At 44.4% G+C, this 21,940-nt stretch overlaps 1 long non-coding RNA gene across 5 annotated transcripts in view; it reads right to left on the reverse strand.

Moving 5' to 3' along the window:
• Window positions 1-786: 786 nt before the first annotated feature.
• LOC105096625 (uncharacterized) overlaps window positions 787-21,940 on the reverse strand; it is a 68,779-nt gene continuing 47,625 nt past the window's right edge. The window contains exons 3-9 of one of the 5 annotated variants that reach the window (XR_010383794.1): window positions 19,342-19,412; window positions 11,092-11,161; window positions 8,858-9,150; window positions 5,750-5,914; window positions 4,119-4,193; window positions 3,923-4,038; window positions 787-3,015 (exon numbers count right to left, since the gene is read on the reverse strand). This is a non-coding gene — a long non-coding RNA (uncharacterized LOC105096625). Of the gene's footprint in view, window positions 4,039-4,118; window positions 4,194-5,749; window positions 5,915-8,857; window positions 9,151-11,091; window positions 11,162-19,341; window positions 19,413-21,940 lie in introns of all 5 variants that reach the window. The other 4 variants (XR_010383793.1, XR_004140860.2, XR_004140849.2 and 1 more) reach the window with 4 other exon arrangements.

A 21,940-nucleotide genomic window follows, 5' to 3' on the forward strand; every position in this document is an offset into this window, starting at 1 on the left:
AATGTTCTCCCAGCATCTGAGGAAAAGGGTATGCTGTGCACACATTTGTCATGTGTTTGTCCTCCCAAACTAGAATGGGAGCTTCTCCAGACGGTGCTCCCAGGACCTAGCCCAATGCCCGGCACAAATCAGTGTTTGCAAAGTGAATAAACGAACGACCCTGTGATTCTGCAGAATTAATTCCCACTGGGCTGGCCCCTCTGCTCTTTACAGCATCTTGCTTTCCCAGCTCCTTCACACACTGGGTCATTTTGGCCTCACAACAGCCCTCTAATTTATGTTGCATTTCGTATTTCACTTTATGGTTATTTTACAGATGGGGAAACTGAGTCCTAGTGAAGTCACAGAGCAGGGCCTAAGACCCAGGTGGGTTTTGTTGCATCCACTCTCTGTAGTCACTGACGCCTGCCTCTACAGTGTATGATGGTCAGAGGATAACTCAATTTAATGTCTACGCAGCTGAAAGCTCGCTTTGAGATGGTGAGGGTTAATCCTCTTCAGTTTGTGAGCCAGGAAGGCTACTTTAGGTCGCGTGCAGTACGCTTTGAGAAGGCCTCTGGTTTGCAAATCCACCTGTGCCATCTGCTGGACGAAGGCGGCATTTCAGTCCTGCAGCTCATGAGCTGCTTCCATCTGCTTAGAACCTACTTAGTACCATGCGATTTACACGTATAATTTTTCACTCCTCCAAGCAACTCTATAAGGTAGGTCTGTGGCTGAGTCCAAACTCATTCTGCTCACTGCACGACAGGCCAATAAATCGGGAGACGAGATGTTGGGGCAAGGAATAGTGACTTTATTCGGAAAGCTGGCTGACCGAGAGGATGGCAGACCAATGTCTAGGAAAACCATCCTGCTCTAGTCAGAACGCAGGCTCCTTTTATACAAAAAATAAGGGAGGGGGAGGAAAAATAAGGGAGGGGGTGTGGTTGATTGTTGTAATCTTGCTGCAGGCATTCTTTGTTCTTGCAGCCATCCCCGTGGGCCAGGTCATGGTATCTCTGTAAACCTCCAACAAAACAAAGTTATTCTCTGCTACAGGTCCAGTCTTGTCCTCATTTTCAGATGAGACAACTGAGGTTCACGATGGTTAGGTGTCCTAGTCTCCTAGGGCCTCTGTGACAAATTCCCACAAACCTGGTGGCTTAAAACCTTAAGAATCTATTCTCTCACAGTTACGGAGGCCAGAAGTCCGAAATCGAGGTGGCTCCTTCCAAAAGCCCCAGGGAAGAATCCTGGGAATTCTTCCAGTTTCTGGGGACTCCAGTCTGTCCTTGGCCTGTGGCTGCATCACCCCAGCCTCTGCCTCCATCTCCACATGGCTTCTCCCTGTGTGTCTCTCCCCGTGTTTCTCTTATAAGGACATTTGTCATCTAATGTAGAGCCACCTAGATAATCCAGGGTGGTCTCACATCAAGACAGTGAACTTAATTACATCTACAAAAACATTTTTTCCAAATAAGGTCACATTCACAGGTTTCTGGGGTACGAAGGTGAACATATGTTTTGGAGGGGGACGTTGGTGGAGCACCCAGCCAGCCCACTCCCCCGTGTCCTTTAGTTGATACGTTATGGAGGCAGAGCTCTTAATCATTGTTAGGGGCCAAGACTATTGCTAGCAACCCTCTCCTCTGAGTCTCCTCTACCCCTGAGTCCTTCCCATTTTTGGCACCCCCGCTTTTCAGTGAAAAGAAAGGCAAAAAAAAAAAAAAAAAAGCCTTGCACCGTAAGACTTCCTGCTCTTGCTCATTGCATGGAGGGACCACGTGGTATACTACCCAAAAGAGGACACATTTGAGGATAAAAGAGTAAAAGTGAGAGTTAACAATTATCCTCTGGTAACAGCCACACCAGGGCTGGGCGGGAAAAGCTAGATGCAGGGGGTCCCTCCCAGGGCCTCCCCAGGCCGGGCCTCCCCCACTGGCCTTCCCAAGACCCCATGCCTCTCTTCTCTTTCGCCCCTGAAGTCAACTCCCTCTACCTGGCAGGCAATCAGGAGACCCTGAGGCCCAGGAGACGCCTACTAAATGAGCTCTGAATTCCCTTTTTAAATATTTGTTGAACATGGACTTTGAGCTGCTAACCAGTGGCATGCAATCCCAGCCCTGGAGTTGTTTATAGACCAGTGAGCAAGGAGGCCCGCAGCCCAAGTGTGGTAGCTTCACCAGCTGCTGAGTGAGGATCTCCAGTGCCGCCTGGGGTTGGGGGTTTGCACCTGGGAAAGGCTCATGGGGGCAAATGTGGGTGGGACATGACCCAGCAGGGGCTGACCCAGGGGCGCTGACACGCTAGCTCCGCAGTCCTCACACTCCTATGAGGAAGGTAAAGATCCACAGTCCTTTATCAAAAATCCTTGGGCCAATGTGTTTTGGAATTCAGGTATTTCTGGATTTTAGAGCAATAGTATGTTGTAAGCATTCTGTTCTATTCTGTACCCATTGGTCTGGAGCTATACCCCCATAACAAATATATTTACAATTCTGTAGCAAAACATCTATGTTCACATTAAATAAAATATGCACAGACTGCAAAAAGCTTTGTGTCCGTTCAAGGAAGGATTTTACAGCAAATTAATTCAGATTATTTAGATTTCACTGCCAAATGAAAAAACAAGGTCCTTTTTTTTTCATCGCTTTGGGATTTGGGGATTGTAGATAAGATATTGTAGGGCTGTAGTGTTTGCTCCAATTTGGAGACAAAAAACTGAGGCTCAGAGAAGTTCAGAAACTTGCCCAAGACACACAGTAAGTGGTGCAGCTGGAATCAGAATGTCCGTCTGTCTCCTGACTCACCCGCAGCATCACTCTATTTCGGTTTTTGAGATCATAAGCAATATCATGGTTTCTGAGATAATAGTGGCCGCTCTGTCCTGCTAGCCTTTGTAGAAACCCTGGAGCCAAAGCCTGAAGTCACATGAGCACGCAGGATCTTCCTGTCTGCTGTTTTGTGACGCACCGCTCTTGGGCCGTGTGCGGTGCAAACGGGTCTGTGGTTTCAGGCACGGGGGTGCAGCTCCTACTCGTGAACGCAGAAGGCGCTTTAATTAAAAAGTCATGCAGACGACAATACAGGCAGCATCACTTAGACAGCAGAACCAGACAGCTCCTCTTTGTTGACCTACTTCAAACACATATGATTACTTAACTTTTTAAGAAGAAAATTAAGTCCCCAGGAGAGTAATAATGCTTCCTACCAGCACCTGTAAAAGAAATGGTCCGACTAACAGAAAACACTCAATCCAAGAATAATTTAAAATGCTTGCCTCATCAAGAGTCGTGCAGGAATGAGTTTCCTGCCCTTGCACTCCCAGCACACACACACACACACACACACTGCCTACACACCTCTCTCTCACACATACAGCACACACGCAGACATGTATTACACACACACACCCCACACAGATACGAGGCACTCAGATCCACACACCCCACACGCACACATCTCTCTCACACACTCACCACACATGAGTACACTCAGACACACATACCCCACACACACAGATACACAGACACACAGACCCACACAGCCCACATGCACACACCCCTCTCTCTCACACACACACAACACAGACGGTGTGCATCCTGGGGGCAGGGAAGCTCGGGGAGCTGGTCTCCCTCCCCCTCTGCCGGCCGGGGAGCACTAAACGCTGCCGCGCTGCCAACCCCCACAAGGCCAGGGGGCCACCGAGTCAGTCTCGTCGGGTTTAACCACGTGCCTTACCACCCCTTTCTGGCTTCCCGGGGAGAGAATTCACTCCGGGCCAACAAAGATGGTAATCCTCCTTCTGTAGTTAAGCCTTCCAGCCTCTCTTCTCACCATTGTTTTGTCTCCTGACACAAAAGGTGCCCAGAAAATTCCCTCAACAGGTCAGCTCTGTGTTCCTCACTCCTCAGCAACAAGGAAAGAAGTAACAACTCACCTAACACAATCCAGAATTTTCCATTCAAATGGCAATAACGACAGTTCTGATGACTGCTGCTTTACCGACCCAGAGCTTACCACGTCCCAGGCGGCGCAGCACGCCGTGTGCTTTACCTTGGGAGAGAGAAAGTGATCAAAGCACAGCTTTTAGGACAGTTCTGCAGTGTGTGCAAACATCAAAAGTAAACACTCACCTAGTGCCGCCTCGTGCCAGGCACTGTTCCGCGTGCCTTATATGTAGTCCTCTCGTCGGAAGCCACACAACAATCCTGTAAGGGAGGTAATACCTCCATCGTGTCATATGACACATGGGGAAACGAAGACCCAGAGAGGCTAAGTAACTTGTCAAGGTCACACAGCTAGAAAGCAGTGTAGCTGGAATTATAATTGAGACACTCAGGCCCTAAAGTCCATGGTCTTCCTGGTCTCTTGAGGGATGAAGTCTAGGGTCTTATTCGCCCCAGCATCCCAGCTCCCAGTACTGAAACCCGTGCTTAACACATGTTCGAAGAGGAAGGAAGAGAGGGAGTGAAAGAGGAGGGGTTGCTGGGAGGGGAGGAGGACCCCGGTTCAGAGACACACCCACACTCTGCTCCCCGTGGAAATGAGGACCTGGCCCCCTTAGTGACCAACTGTATGTTTCTGAGAGAGAAGAGCTGATGGATGGATCTTCGAGGTTTGCTCTCATGAGCTGACTGTCTGCTGCAACCCCCAAAGGGAGACCTTTTGCAATGTCACCAGCAGCCTGAGAACAGAGCCTGGCAGAATCTGCTGAGGATCCCAACAGCAGAATTAAAAGCCCTACACCGACCAGGGGTGCGACATGGGGGTGCACAGGAGTGCACTAGGGGCGTCCAGTCTCCAGTTGGACAGTATTTTCTAGTATTTGTAAGGGAATATTTAGACCTGAAGACTGTGAAGACCATGCTGATGCAGAGAGGAAGCCCAGTCCTGAGTTGTGCAGAGAACTGGCCGTCTATTTCCTCAGAGTGTCAGTCATACCTAATGAATGTTGGAGTCGTGCTTTATAGGTGTTATTTGCTTATTTCTATCTCTCCTGCTAGCCCCAGTGTTCCCAAGGCACAAGGGCCTCATTACTCATCCCTAGTATGCTGTTCGTGGTTAAACACGCACCCTGAGGAGTCCAGTTACCTGAGGTAACATGAAGGCTTCGTCACTTATGTGTGGCGTTTGGTAAGTTACTTACCCTCTCTGAGCCTCACTCATTTGTTGAATAGGGAATAAAGATAACATTTTCCATAAGGGAACTTCACCTGCTCCTTAGCAAAGATCCCTGGCTGCTGCCTCAGGAGGAAGTTGTACCTGGGAAAAAGCTCATTGGGCAGAAAGGGAAAGAATGGCACTGAAGCAGTGTCCTGCACGATAATTTCAGGAAACTTGATGATTAAGTGAGAGATTCATGTAAATTGCTTGGCACGGCACCTGGCTCATACTATGAGTGACTAAGACTGTTTCCTAGGTCTACACTCCCCTTCTTTTAGTAATAGGTCACTGAAGTTTTAGTGGGGTGTGTTCCTGGCTTTAGAAAGAAGGCTCTGGAGAACTGTGAAGGCAAGGCATGGTGGGGTGAACGTAGTTGGGGCAGGTGTCCACTGGGCCACGGCCAAGGTCAAGGTGAGAGGAACACTGAGCATGCTGGTGGTGATGGAGAGGAGTGGTGAGCACTAGAGTGTTTCCAAGCAGAGTCAGCTGGATTTTATGAATGACACAGGGAGAGGAGGAGGCAGGTGAGAGGGAGGGGAAGAGGCCAGAGGACACCCCAGTTTTCAGCATGGTGACTAAACATGGGGACTTAATTACTCACTGGGCTACAGAATGGAGGAGGAGGAACAGGTCTGGGAGGCAGGTGATGAGTGTCCTTAAGGACACACTGAGCGGAGGGGTCTGGGGAAATGTCACACCCAGAGGTCCAGCCAACGTCCTTTGTTCACTGCCTCTGTGGAATGGCGTTGCATCATCAACGTGAGTCCTGAAAAGAGGTTTTGCAAAGAGCACGCGAATGTTTTGTGCCTGGAAGATCAAAACAGCCTGCAGAGGCAGCAACTTTCACATGTGCACAGCCCACAGCCAGCCCTCAGGCGGCTCCCCTGCCCTTCCTGGTTACCTTTCCAAGCCCGCAGCTCAGCCCGGCCTGGCCCCACAACAGGCTCCCTGGGCAGCAGACAAAAGGTGTGTTTCCACAGCACAGAATGACCACACCCACCCCATCAGCGGTGGTTTTTGTGGAATGTTGGGTCACAGCGTGCAAGTTTTTGTTTTACTACAGAGTCGTTTCGGGGAATATAGCTACTGTGATTAGGTTGAATTGCACAGCTAACGATGGAGTCATTTCTCCATTGCAATTCTGCTCCCTGCAGACATTTGCCTGCAATTCTATTTTGCACCAACTCCATGTGGGCTCTTCCAAGTCTTATGAAACTACAAAGGTCCTGAAGGACATGCAGTACCCAATCCCCTGACCTCTGACCAGGGAGGTCAGCCTGCAAGGATGGATGACTTTCTTTCCCAGCAGGGAGTTTTAAGAGGTAAACTCACCACCTTGGAGAACCAGCCTGGTATTTAACCAATGCTTTGTGGTACCTGCAGTACACTAAATCCTTTGTATGTACTATCTTGTTTAATCCTTAGAACTAAACAACAAAGCAGGGAAGATGAGGAACAGAGAGGGTGAGGAACTTGCCTGATGCAGCACAGCTAATAAACGGTAGAGGTGGGCAGGCCACTTAAACCTGCCTCACCCCAGGTCTCAAGGTCTAACCGCTAAGCTGAACTGCCCTCCACCGTCAGCCCAGAACTTCATCCCCCTGGTGATGGGACCACAGCTAGCACAGCTGTCCTTTAGTTCCAGGTGCTCTAGCTCAGTTTGCCCTGTTTCCCACATGTTATTCTTCACATCTTGGCTGTCTTTCACCAAAAAGGAGATGTGTGGTTTCCTACCATTCACCTAGTGTTAGAAAAGGAAAGGTCTTGGCCATGAGGAAACTCAGAAGAGGTGTCTCTGGCTCCACTCGCACTCCTAGAAATGACGAATGGGGTAGACGGTGGTGGCCAGTGTCATGCTGGCTCTGCAAGACTGGCCGCTTAGTGAGCTGTTTATGCAGGAGATCATCGCACCTAGCTGGGGGCATAATGGCCTTAAAATAGAAAAGCTGTCTATTTGGGTCCACTTCAGTGTACTTTTTTATAAGGCAAACCTGGGATATGAATGTTTAGAGTTGCAAGGTGAGACAAATGAGACAGGATGGAAATGTTTATAAGACACTTTGACTGTTCTGTTTGTCTTCTCTCTGAATTGGTTCCTCCGAGCTGCCCTCTCCTTCTCCTTGTTTGCCTCCATCACTGTCTCTCCCGGTAGATGCAGAGTTGGGCAGGACGGAAGGAGCCAGGTTGCAGCACTTACAAGGGTGGTAGAGGAAGAGTGAGTGTCAAGGTAGCACCACCCCAGCTCTAAACATCTCAGCCCAGAAGGAGCACATGTCACTTCTGATCAAATTTCACTGCCTAGAGCTAGTCCCAGGGCTGGGCAAAGTGATCTCTCCCCGTGCCCAGGCAGGAGAGAAGAAGGGGACCAGGGGAGCACTCGTGATCTCTGTCATTGAGACTTTTCTGTGATGTCTACTGGTACTTAGTTGTTGACGTGATTCGGGACAAGGGGAATTGTGGTAAGATGTCAGTGGTGATGTTAGTGGCGAGTGAGACCCCTAAATTAGAAGGCCCACCAAAGTGTGGGTCCTTGCTGCCTGCTGTGAAAGATTTCACAGCAGAGGCGGAGGGACAAAGTGAAAAAGCTGCTTTTATTTCTCAAAAGGGGAAAAGGAAGGAAAGTGCTGGAGCAGGAAATAGGAAAGAAAAGTGCTCAAGCGGGGAGCCGCCAGCCCAGGTGGCCAGTGGATCAGCTCCAGCCCAGGTCGGGCCACGTGGACTTCATGGAGGGCTTCTGCCGTCACGCCTTTCTTCCAGGCACGATGGAGCCAACAAGTCCTCGTACGGGCTTTTCAGTCCTTGTATGGGCTTTTCCGGTCGTTGTCATCATGTCAACTGTCTTGGAGCTGGTGAGCGTGTCATTTAGTATACTAATACATTACAGTGAGTTTATAATGAGGCTTAAGGCCCATCAGAAGTCAAATCCTCCACCATCCTGGGCTCTGTTGGTTTTAACCAACTCTTATTTCTTCTCTTGCGGCTGCCTCCTGAGAGTTAGATAAGAGTAATTGGTTTCTATTCAGGGGAAGGGCAGGATCCTGGGGCAATAGTCTTGATAACAAAAACAAAAGTTGCTTTTAATCAGAATGCCTGCAACCTGGGGGATCAAGCATCCTCAAAAAAAAAAACAAAAACAAAAAAAAAAACCATCTCCAAAGATTCTGACCAACCATGAAAGTTTTAAAAGGAAATGGAGGAGTAATCTCAGTTAATCACTGAGACTGGAGGTCAGAGTCGTTGCCATCCCCCAGCACCTGCAGGCTTGTCCTCATCAACTGCTTGAGCCTGCTCTTCTGTGACTGGGGGAGGCCTGGGGACGTCAGCTTTTCTACAAACGAGAGGCAGGGGTTGGGTGGGATGAGGGGTTGATGGGGGCACACAGTCCTACTCAGTATCAGTAATGATGCAGGGATGTTTGTGATTTTTTTTTTTTTTAACTTTGTCAGGGTGTGATTTATATATCATAAAATTCACCTATTTTCAGTGTACAGTTCAATGATTTTTAGTAAATTTACCACATTGTGCAACCAGGTGGTGGAGCAGTTTTGTGAATCTCCTCGAACCCCACCACTAAAACATCCACAGCCACTAGGCGAGCAAACGCAAAACCCCACGGACAACACCTACAACCAAACCTGGCAAGCAGTGTTTCCTTGAACTCCAAAATTTGAGTGAGGAGGGACAAGCTGCCAATAATTGCATGACTCACCTGATATCAGATACTGCAGAAGAGTTACCGAAATGTTCATGTACTCAGTGCACGGCGAAGCCAAACAACCCGAAACATCGGAGTTTGGAGCAGAGACAGTTTTTTGCAGGGCCAAACAAAGAGAATTGGTCGCTCAAGCTCAAAACCCCCGGATGCCCCAATAGTTTTTGGGGAAAAACTTTTTATAGGCAAAATTTGGGGTGAGAGCTGCAGTGTGGTAACAGAACTGTGTTTCAGGAATCCTGTCCTCAGCCTGAAGTTGCCATCCTCCACCTGGGTGGGGGCCCTGGTTCCTGCAGAAGAACACAAAGATATTGTTATGTATATTCCTTGAGGAGGAACCAGATCCCGCCCCAAGGCTGCACTATTGTTTCTTGACTGTTCCTCCCTAGTCTCTGCATTTCCTCCCTTCCCTGATAAGTAGCTGTCAGCAGAGATCAAGGAGGCTAATTGAAGCCTATTTCCTACAAACAAGAAACACGGAACACAGAAATGATTCGTACCCGGGAGAACCCCACAGTATCCTGCTGTGTTTCAGAAGGAAGAGGAAAGTAAAGCGACTTCTGACGCTGAAGGAGGATTAATAAAATGGCCGCACTGAGGCTAACAGATTGCTTATTCTTACGCTTGCCCTTAAAATGGTCAACTGACCTGACTGACTGGTTGCTACTCACGGTTCCAGGCCCATTGTTAAAACTAAGCTATTGATCTTACTGATTCTGCTTTATTCCCATAATCAGAAGCTATAATCATGCTTGGTCTCTGAGTCGATCTCCAGGGAGAAGGTCACAAGGCTTTAACCTTACAAAATAGCCTGCATTGCCAAGAAGACTACACCTTGGGTGTTTATGAGATAAAGAGATGGAAAGTGTGACAACTGCTGGCCTCTAAAGAATTGGTAGCCTGGAGGCATCATGTCACCATTCTAAGTCTTCTGATGAGAAAATGATTCTGTTGCTTTTCAATGCTGTGTTTGAGCTATGGCTATGTAACCACCCTACCCCATCCCCAAGGTGGGTTCACAGTTTTGAAGGCACTAGCCTGCTGTGAGTCCCCTTTGCCCCGCAAAGCAATAAAATTGCCTCTTTTCTTCTAAGTTCCAGGAACTTGTCTCTGGGTTATTTGGCTTGTCACGGTCGGAGCCCAATCTTTCAGCAACAATGCCGCCGAGAACTAGAGGACCCCCCTCTCCAGCCACCAAAGGAGCTCACTAGAGAGTTTCGTGGGACATTTGGAGAATGGTGACAAAGCTGGGGTCTGGGTTCGGGGAAGGCTCTAATGCACACGTGAGTACAGCAAGCCTATGGGAAGATCAGCTCATGCTGGAGAGGTCCAGGGGTCCCGGAGTCCAGGGGGTTGGGTCCTGAGCTTATAAAGCTAACAAGCCAAAGCACTCTTCCAGGATGAAGCCCCACCCTGAGGAGAAAATGCTGGGAGTATCATCCAAACTGAACAGGATCGGAACAAGGGCCAAGAAAAGATGACGTCAAAAGAAAGGGTGGGGAGCGGAGCAGGGAAGAGGAACTCAGAACAGACAAGGTCGTGTTTACAGCTACATCATGAAATCAACAGCAGGGGGCACTGTAGACTGTGAAACTAGAAAAGGCTCTCTTATTTTTAACTCCTGAAAGCAGAGGGAAACTCATTTCACTAAAAAATGAGCCACAGGAAAGAATTATAGTCACATACTAACAGCATTATTATAAGAAAAAAAGAATAAGAAGCAGAATGATACCACTACAGACAATGAAGAAAATACCAAAGAAGTTGCCATAAAACATGAAAACTGTAACCTGATGTTTCAAATGAGCTTAAAAAATCAGAAAGTAATAGAAACTATAAAAGACTACATAAATCAGAATGAGAAAAATTCCGAAGTAGGATGTCTCGGGGAAAGGAAGATTTGAAAAGAGAAATGAAAGAATTCAAAAAAGAATTGGAAATAAAGAAAAAATCATTTCAGAAATAAAAGCTAAACTAGAAAGAGCCCACAAGAATAAAGAAACCAAATGAAAAATGCCTTGAGGGAAACAGAAATGGAAAATAGAGTTTTTAAAATCAAAAAGGAAAGGAAAAAGAAATAAAAAGGACTTGAGAGAAAGTGACAAGTAGGGAAAACAAGAAAATCCAAAAGACCTACAATAAGTCCTCTGAGAAGAAAACAAAAGAATGAGGCAAAGAAAGTATTAAAACTAAAATACAAAAAAAATTTTTGAAATTAAAAAAAAACTTACCACCACATATTGAAAACAACAAGGATCTACTACATAGCCCAGGGAACTATATTCAATATCTTGTAATAACCTATAATAAAAAAGAATATGAAAAAGAATACATATATGTAATCTCTATTCTGTACACTTGAAACTAACACATTTTTTAAACTTTTTTTTACTGAGTTATAGTCATTTTACAATGTGTGTCAAATTCCAGTGTAGAGCACAATTTTTCAGTTATATATGAACATAAGTATATTCATTGTCACATTTTTTTTCGCTGTGAGCTACCACAAGATCTTGTATATATTTCCCTGTGCTGTACAGTATAATCTTGTTTATCTATTCTGCATTTTGAAATCCTAGTCTGTCCCTTCCCACCCCCCACCCCCTTGGCAACCACAAGTTTGTATTCTATGTCTATAAGTCTGTTTGAAACTAACACATTTAAATCAACTATACTTCAATTGAAACTTTTTTTAAATTAAAAAAAACCCCCACATATTGAACAGACACTACGCATATATTGGAAAAATCAACCGTCAGCAGCTCCATTTTGAAACTATTGAATTTTAGAGAAAAATTTTAAAAATCCTTTTTGTAACCAGACAAAAAGAACAAGTATTTTATAAGAGAAAAAAAATCAGATTGTCATTAGACTTTCAACGTCAGTGCTTCATGCCAGAAATCAATAGTTACTCCATTGATTTAGGATATTCAAAAAATATATGAGCCAAGAATTTTAAATCCAGCTAAATTGCTCTTCAGATATAAAGCCAGCAAACATACTATTGTGAACATGCAAGAACCTGGGAGGCACTACTTCTAGGAGTCTCTTCTGAGGAATCAAAGAAAGCTTCAGCAACCAAAACGGCTGAAGGGACAGCAGCCTAAGAACTGCTTGAGTAAGTCAGCTAACAAAGGAAGATGAATGATAGGATTAAAATACATCATTTTGCAACCCCAGATTAGTTAACAGATCTATTTATTCAATGATCATCAGTGCCTGCTAACATTACAAAAAGAGAGACAAAGATAAATCACGTGCCTCATGATGGAACACAATTAAGGAAGTAGCCTTGAAACAGGACGAAGCTTATCAAGCTTCTAGAGTTAGCTCCCACTTAACAGGCCATGCAGGGAAACATACAGCCACACCACAAGGATGCCGTCAGCCAAAGTCACTCTAAAGGACGTGCTGTAGGGCAAGTGGCAGAATTTCTTTAACAACTGTTTTAGTTAAAAAATAAATGGGAGAATTAAGAGATTAAAGAATAATCAGATAGTAGCTGAATCACGCTGTAAACCTTATTTTGATCCCAGCTCAAGCTAACAAACTCTAGGGGGAAAAATGTTTAGGAAAATCAAGGAAACACGGACACTGACTGGATGTTGATGATGTAAGAAATTATTTTTTTAGGTTGATATTGGTATCATTGTTTTAAATGAGCAGCCTCTGTCTTCAGAGAGTCACAGCAAAGTATCTACTGATAAAATGACGTGACGTCTGGGATTTGGATCTAAGTAGTCTGGGGTCAGGGTTGGAGAGTAGGTGAGAATAAGGAAGAAGGAAGGTTGGCCAGGAGGTGATCATTGCTGAAGCTGAGCAGTGGGTGTATGCCAGGTTCTCTCTCCATCTGTTTATTTCTGAAATATTCTGCAGTAAAGAAATATTCTATATTTTTTATTAGGATTTCAAAGTTTTATTATAAACACCATTCCTTCTCTTCGATTTTTTCTTTTTTTGAATTTCAGGGTTTTTTTTACCGAAGTATAGTTGATTTACAATGTTGTGTTAATTTCAGGTGTACAGCAAAGTAATTGTTATAAATATATTTTTTTCAGATTCTTTTCCATTATAGGTTATTATAAGATTTTGAATATAGTTCCCTGTGCTATACAGTAGGACCTTGTTGTTTATCTAGTTTATATATAGTAGTGTGTATCTGTTAATCACACACTCCTAATTTATCCCTTCCTCCCCCTACCAAAATATTCTGTATTTTTAAAGAGAGAAAAACAGTGCACACACAACTAAAAGAGAGAGTTTGAGAGATTGTGGGGATAAAAAGGGAATTGGCTATACTGTGTGTGGTTTCTGTTGATGTGGGCTTCACTACAAAGTGATCTGCTTCAGCCATTTGATGGCAACCTCCTAATACCAGTACCTTTCCGTCTTAACTTGGGCGGGTTCCATTTCCCAGAATAGATTCTTCCCATAACCAGACATTGATGGCGGCCAGCTTCCTAGGAGCTGAATGAGGAAGGCAGAGTGAGGGCGTTGGCATTTTGCTGTTATGGTGCCGCCATCCCCACCTGTGCCTGGGGTCTCCCCACCCAGAGACCCTGTGTTTTGCTTTCTCCAGAAAATAAGCCTCTAACCTGCTCCTCAGAGAAGGGAGCAGCAGTCTATCCTGTAGTTGTGGGCTGGGGAGGGAACCTCCGGGTCTAACTGCTTCTTAAACAAGCTGCCACCAAGTCCCCCTTATTGTAACACCATTTAACACTGCTTCTTGATAGTTCAGGCACCATAAATTCCTGAACCTTTGCAAGACTCTGCAGTGAAAATAAAGCTGGTTCTCAGCTGTTGACAGAAAATTAATGAATAGTCGATCTAAGAAAGAAATGGAAAATTTAACTGGAGCCAACCTGAGGATTGAAACCCGGCAGACAATCTTTCAGAAAGCTCTGAGGACTGCTCTGCCTGCTAGAGGTCACAGCACAGTAACATACATTTTGAGACAAAGGGTCATATGACAGTTCACACAGCCCAGGTCTACACAAGTGGGTATAGATCTCCGTGACTCCTTACAGGATTAAGAAGGAAGACTGTCTCCTAAGGAGGTCTGGTTAATGCAGGTGCACATTACACACTAAAAGGGACAGAGACGGTCCAAACGGGCAGAGAAAAATTTAAGTTTAAATTGCCGTAAAATCTGAATTTGATTCTCTTACAGTCACCCCAGTTTAGAATTCTGCTTCAGTGTGTCTGTTCATCCATTCTCTTGCTCTTCTGCCCTTGTGAGTCTACATAACACACACACACACACACACACACACACACACACACACACACACACTTTTAGCTCGGTTCTGGGAGAGAGCAAAAAATGAAATGTGTATGCTCAATACACCAATTTACTCAGTGCTTACCCCTTCTTCATTCTTTAATTTAAAAATATAAATACAGAAAATTAAGTACAAATATACAGAGTTTAATGAATGATTATAAAACAAAGGTCCATGTGATCACTGTCCAGGCCAAAGCCAGAACACTGACAGCACCCAAGGAATCTCGGTGAGCCCCTTCTGATCAGGGGTAACCTCCATCCTGACTTTGGTAAAAATCCTTCACTTGCCTTCATCTATTTTTCACTTTTCCCTACAGTAGTCATCCCTATACCATTTGATTTGGCTTTGCCTGTTTGGGGACTTTTTTTAATGGGAACCATATACTGTCATAGTCTCCTGTGTCCTGCCTCCTTCCTTCAACGTTACATTTGTGAGGTGTCTCCAAGTTCCGTGTAACTATGATGCATTCATTTTCTTTGCTGTTACTCCATTATGAATGCATGGCAGCTTTGTTTTCCTGTTCCATCTCCATTTCCAATTCCACACACAATTATGTCTACGATGCGTAACTGCATCACACGCATTCTTGTACTTGCCTTCTTGCATGTAGACTCAAACTCAGCTACGTGCCTAAAAGTGAAACTACAGTGTGATAAGATATGTGAGGCTTCAACTTAACTAAAAATCCCCAAGCTGTTTTCCAAAGCAGGCTGCCTCACTGCACAACTGGAGGGGGCACCATGACCCTACGTGTCCTATGCAAATGGCACCCTCTTAAATGTAAGACGGGTTGGCAATTTGGGGGCTCTGTCAATTTGTTCTCCCGCCAGCAGTTTTTGAGAATTATTCCTATTGTTCCATATTGTGCCAGCTCTTGGAATTTTTAGGCTTTTTCATTTTTGTGAATCTGGCGAGTATATAATCATGTTTCATTGTTTTCAACTGCATTTCCATGGTTACAAGTAAGATTGAGCACATCTTCTTATGTTTATTGGACTTTGGATTCCTGAGCCTCCTTTTTTTAACATTATTTTGAAAATATGTAATTGTTTCTGTAATCCAAATCATGTAGATAAAACCTTACGTATTTGATACAGTGTGTGACCCCTGTGATGATGGGAGCGGGGAGAGGGGTATGTTTACCGTTTCTATGCCAGTATATGTGAAATTCCGAATAATGTCAACTCAACACAGTACAGGTGGATTCTTTTTCCAGAGTTGACAACACAGCTAACGCTAAATACTTTAATGTTTACCTATAAAAATAAAACCAACTCCACCCTTTAACCCATAGAAGTCTGATTTCTTCACCAACTTCCTCTTTAAAGTGCTTTGTAAAAGGTTTTTGGGGGCTGTAATCAAATAGTCTGACACTGCTCATCCTTCTCAGTTGTTCCACAACATTTGACCCTTTATGCCTCCCTCCTTTAAATAAACCCTTCTCTCTAATGGTTTTCTTCCTGTCTGGAGACTCCTTTTCCTTCCCCATCTCTTCTCTCTAACATCCAATCAATGTTGGTGTTTTCCGGTGCTCTGTCTTTAGACCCCCTCGTCTTTAGTAGATGTCATTTGGAGTATTTCCCTAGTCCCACAGGCCAACTCTAATCTCTTTTCCTGGGAAAATCCCCCACCCCCATCCCACATCCATGGGAGGAGCCTTTAATGGGTGTGTCTGCATTGCCTTCCTGGCCTCAGCTGATTGGTGCAGGGGGTGGACAACAGACCAAAGATGGGCCATTCAGATTCTCGCTCCCACAAATGAGGAACTGAGACCCAAAGTCTGTTGAACTCCTTGGCTGGAACTGTAACATGAGCACCTGGGAAACCAGAAGCAGCCTTATTCCAACTAAGAAGTGAAGACAGCTGTCAGGGAGAGGACAGAACAAAGCATACGGACGTGGAGAGGCAAAGAAAGGAGGCACTGAGCATTCCTGGCATGATGTTCCTGTTCCCAGGCCCATTCTCACCTTTGGGCCCATGGGACAGTCACAGCTCCATCCTTATTTCAAGTCCCCTTGTTGTGTTCAGGTTCACTTACCATGTTCACTGTACTCATAATTTAAGTCCCAATCAACCTCTTCTCTTCTACCTCTACCCACTCATCCTGGATGATTTCATTCCCACTGGAATTTATCCCAGAGCCTATCCTACCCACTTGAAAGGCATTGTTGCTTTGTATTTCTAGAGGAGAGAACTCTGTAGCTCAGGAGAAATCCTCGATGGTGTGCCTGGTTTGACCTTACTTCACGGTGTTAGACCAGGAAATCATCTGCTCCTTGTCTTTCCTCTAGGCCCTGCCTTCTTCCTTCCCCACTGGCAACCTCACCTTAGTGCCCATGCTGATGCCTCTTATCCAGAATTCCCTTTTCTCTAAGCCTGGACATTATGACTTAGCTCCCTGCTTGCCCTTTCCAAGAACAGCCTTGTTCTCAGCCATGGCCCCCATAGGCCTGTGAATTCATATTGGCACCCATTGGCATCTGCTCCCAGGACCCAATTCCTTAACCCTTTCTCAGGGCAGAGCCCACTCCAGAGATAGCAAATACATGGCTCAGGCTGTCCAGTCCTCCATCCCATGACAGAAACGTTTTCATTAATCATATCACACTTTCTTGCTAATGCTGGACAGGACAACATCTTGGAATCTTTCTTAATGCAGTCCTGGAACACCAACAAAATGTCCCCCAGAGCTGGGGTCTGGTTGTGTGAGAGAATAAGGATGACACTGGCAAGGAAGTGACATTCAGAATGATTTGGGAAAATCCACTGAATTCTTCTTTTAGCCCTTAGATCTGAGGAGAAGGCATAATTCCAAGTGCAGCAGTCTTATAGGCAGCTGAAACACCAGGGCCAAGAGGAACAGAGCCCAGGGCTGACATCTCCCTTCCCTCCTTGGGATCTCTCTGCAGGCTGGGCTTGCTCCCCTAACTGTCTTCAGCCCTGGTCACTGTCCTCAGCCCTGGTCACTGTCCTCCTCATCTCTGTAGGAACTATTTGCTCTTGGATAATGTAATGGCTAAAAGCATGGGTACTGGAGCCAGGCTCCCTGAGTTTAAATCCCAACTCTATCATTCAGCAAATGTAGGAGGAACTTCAGCCAATTTATTTAACCCCTACCTCCCCTGTGCCTTGATTTCTTTATCTGTGAAATGGGATAATAATTGGATCTACCTCATTAGATTGTTGTGAGGTTAAATGAGTTCATATGTGTAAAAGTTTAAACGGTGCTCATTGAATGTCTGCAACTATTATCCCACGAGGAAACTATAATAGAAGCTCCTTGAAGACTCAGTTGGTCTTCCTCATCTTTACCATGGTTCTGAACAATGATGAATCAAATAGTCTGATTTTTGAAGTCTCATAGATCAAATCTCAGCTCTGCCATTCAATATCCGAGTGACTTGAAAATAAGTATCTTCCTTGTAAAACTGAGACGATGCTTACTTTATATAATTGTTATATTAAATGAGATAATTGCATGTAAAGCTCCAAGGACACAGCAAACTCAAAAAATGCAAACTCTTATTATCAAGGCTTGGTATAGTGTCATGGCTCTGGAGTCAGACTGCCTGGTTTTCAATTCTCCTTCTGCAGTACAGTTGCTTCGTGATCTTGGCAAGTGACTTAAGCTTCCTGGGGCTCAGTATTCTCTCTAGAAAATGGGAATAATACTAGCACTTCCCTTATACGGTTTTTGGCAGGATCGAGTAAGAAAATACATGTATGGCCCTTGGCCCGCTGCCTGAGACATATCTCAGTCAATGCATGGATTGTTTAATACATGGATAAATTGTAGAGAAGGTCTCCAAAAGTGAACTTGTTAAAGGACTGAATCGTTGCGCTCCATAATTGCAAAGACCCATCCTGAAGTCAGATTCAGGCTGAGCCAAGCCCATACATGCAAAGAGAGCTCTGAGGGACAGTAGCCCAGGGAACTACGCCCTCTCTCTGACGTCTGTCCTCTCTCACTGGCCCGGAACATGAGAACAATTGACATCTAGAATAACAGGCTGCTAGAGCTGGAAGGATCTTTGTGACTAGATCACGTAGGCTCTTCACATGTCCTCCTGAGCAACTGAAACCCAGAGAGATCAAGTGACCCCAATTGTCCAAAACTCAGGTCAGTTCAGTAGCTTCATCACTGCAACACGCTGCTTCTCCACTCCACAGTCTCATGTGAAAATGGAGATATACTCGTTGCCCGTCCCCTGCTCCAAGGCATCTGGCAGCCCTGCACTTAAACTCCTCCTGGGCTAAAAGTTCAGCAGAATCAGTAGAAAGATAAAGCAAGAATGAAGTAAAACCTACTGTCAGCCTCTAGAGGGAGCCCTGAGCACAGGCTGGCAACCGCCCGCCTGGAGAGCATCCAGGCGCTCGGGGCTGGCTGCAGCCTGACAACAGGCCCTCCCAGGACCCCTCCAGCAGGCTGACCCCATCTCTGGTACTCGCAGCAATAGGAAAAGCCCAGGATACCAGCACAAACACAAGGGTTTCAGCCCTTACTCCATTCGTGAAAGTATGTGCGCCTGCGCACGTGTCTTAACCCCACGAAGCCTCATCCATCAGTTGGGAAGTCACATCTGCCTTGCCTATTCCACGATTTAAAAGACTGATCCTTTGACTAAAGTTTAGGAATTTACCTCAAACAAATAAACAGAGTCAGGCCCAAAGATTTGTGTACGACAGCAGATCTCACACTTTTTGTCTCATGACCCCTTTATATACTCCAAAAAACTTACTGAAGACCCCAAAGAGCTATTGTTTGTATGGCTTATATCCTTCAATATTTACCATATTAGAAATTAATTCCAAGAAATGTCTAAATATAGACTCACTTAGAAATAACAAGTCGTTGTATGTTAGCATAAATAACACTTTGGTGAAATATTTTCCAAAGCAGAACAATACATTTTTTCCAAGCCTCTTTAATGTCTAGGTTAGTAGAAGAGAGCTGAATTAGTTCTCCTTTTGCATTGAGTCCACAGCAATTTCACATGTCCTGTAACCTCTGAAAGACTCCACTATGCGCTGTGCAATGAGAATACAACATGGCTTTAACCTTGAGGACTCCCTGAAAGGACACCACAAAGGTCCAGTGGCCACACTTGGAGAACTGCTGGTGGAAAGAAACATTTTTCTTAGTGTTATTTACAGCGCCTCTCCCTTCCCACTGCCACCAGGCTGGTTCATACTCACATTATGTGGGGCGGGTGACAGTGAAAGTCTCAGAACTGGTTGCCTCACCCTTAGCCTCTTGCCACTTCCAACTGTGGAGAGAATTCTTCATAAAACACTGCATGATTATGTCATGTCCCCCTCCCGGCCCCCTAGATCCTCCCAAGACTTTCCACTGCCTAGTCAGTGCTCCTAATCTAAGGGTCAGGCTCCCTGGTCTAACTGCGGCCAAAATTCCCAGCCTTATGTCACACTCCACTCGTCTGATGTGCCTGCTGGTTTCAGCAAAACCAGACTATAAGCTGTCCCTGACATGTGCCTTCTATGTCCTGCCTCTCTGCTTTTGTTTTCTTTGGGTGCCTTCACTTAAAACACTCTCTCCCATCCCTTCCACTCTCCTTTAGCTTTCAGACTCATTCCCCCAGCTGGAGACCTTCTACAAGCTTCTAAAATACTTCGTCTTCTTTTACAGGAAACAGAATGTTCTATAAGCTGTCCCTGACATGTGCCTTCTATGTCCTGCCTCTCTGCTTTTGTTTTCTTTGGGTGCCTTCACTTAAAACACTCTCTCCCATCCCTTCCACTCTCCTTTAGCTTTCAGACTCATTCCCCCAGCTGGAGACCTTCTACAAGCTTCTAAAATACTTCGTCTTCTTTTACAGGAAACAGAATGTTCTGAATGTTCTGGCTTTTGACCCAGCTGTCCTCAGAAGTAAGTATCAAAAAAAAAAAAATAGTTGCTTTATTAGTTTCCTATCACCATCGTATCAAATCACTATAAACCCCATGGCTTTAAATGACACAAATTTACTACCTCACAGTTCTGGGGGTCAGAAGATAGAAATTGTATTTAGAGGCTAAAGTCAAAGTGTTGGCGAAGTTTTGTTCCTTTGAAAGCTCTGTGGGGAGAATCCTTTTCCATGCCTTTCCCAGCTTCCAGAGGCCTCCTGCATCCCTTAGCTAGTGGTCCCTTCTTCCCTCTGCAAAGCACATTACTCCAGCCTCTGCTTCCATTATCACATCTCCCTTCTCTCTCTGACTTTTCTGCCTCCCTCTTATAAGGACCCTTGTGATGCCATTGGACCCATCTGCATAATCAAGGATATTTTCCCATTTCGAGCTTATTAACTTAATCACATCTGCAGATCCCTTTTGCTACTTAAGGTAACATATTCACAGGTACCAGGGATTCGAACGTGGATTTGGGAGGAGGTCATTATCCAGCCTAATATTATAGTTGCTAGTACCAAAAGAGAAAAATCAAGATACAATCTTGAGTGAGGGGGGAGGGATAAATTGGGAGTCTGGGATTTGCAGATACTAACTACTATGTATAAAATAGATGAACAATAATGTCCTACAGTATAGCATAGGGAACTATATTCAATATCTTGCAATAACCTATCATGAAAAAGAATATATATAGTGTATGTGTATAACTGAATTGCCATGCTGTACACCAGAGCAATGTGTCGTACACAACATTGTAAATCGACTAGGTTTCAGTAAAAAAGATGCAATCTCAATGAACTTATTGTACAAATGAATTGTACAAAATTGTACAAATCTCAATGAATTAATTGTACAAATCGGACATACACCCCTATGTGAGATAAATCTCATTCATCTGATTGCTTTGAAGATAATCTTCATGAAGCATGATGATTACTCACCAAATATCTGTGACTATTATTATTGGCCATTATTTGGCATTTTGCCACCAGCTGACTTAGAGTCACCTTCATAGCACTTGTCTTATTTTGTAACTATTTCATTTGGGTGACTGTGCAGTGTATAATGGTTTTTTATTACATAAATACAACCTTAATACATTCTCCTACAAACAAAAACTCCGTTTGTTTAATCTGTCTCTCCCACATTAGATCAGGGGCAAGACCTGTTTTACACACCATCAAGTTCCCAGAATTTAGCCAGTAGTGAATACATGCATACTTAACAATCAATAAATGTTTGTGGAATTAATGAATGCAATCCCATTTATAAAATATCTCTTCTACTTCCCCATTGCCTTCAGGATAAAATTCAGGTTCTTTTTTTAAAATTTAATTTAATTTTTTTGAATTGAAGTACAGTCAGTTACAATGTGTCAATTTCTGGTGCGCAGCACCATGTCCCAGTCATGCATATACATATACATATTCATCTTCATATTCTTTTTCATTAAAGGTTATTACAAGATATTGAACATAGTTCCCTGTGCTATACAGCAGAAAGTTTGTTTCTAATCTATTTTTATATATAGTGGCTAATATTTATAAATTTCAAACTCCTAAATTTATCCCTTCCCACCCTCTTCCACAGTAACCATAAGATTATTTACTATGTCTGCAAGTCTGTTTCTATTTTGTAGATGAGTTCATAATGTCCCTTTTTTCTTTTTTCTTTTTTTAGATTCCACATATGAGTGAAATCATATGGTATTTTTCTTTCTCTTTCTGGCTTACTTTACTTAGAATGACGATATCTAGGTCCATCCATGTTGCTGCAAATGACATTATTTTATTCTTTTTTGTGGCTGAGTAGTATTCCATTGTAAAAATATATCACAAATTCTTTATCCATTCATCTGTCGATGGACATTTAGGTTGCTTCCATGTCT

This window comes from Camelus dromedarius, chromosome 14, assembly GCF_036321535.1.
Source record: "Camelus dromedarius isolate mCamDro1 chromosome 14, mCamDro1.pat, whole genome shotgun sequence".
Classification (NCBI taxonomy): Eukaryota; Metazoa; Chordata; class Mammalia; order Artiodactyla; family Camelidae; genus Camelus; species Camelus dromedarius.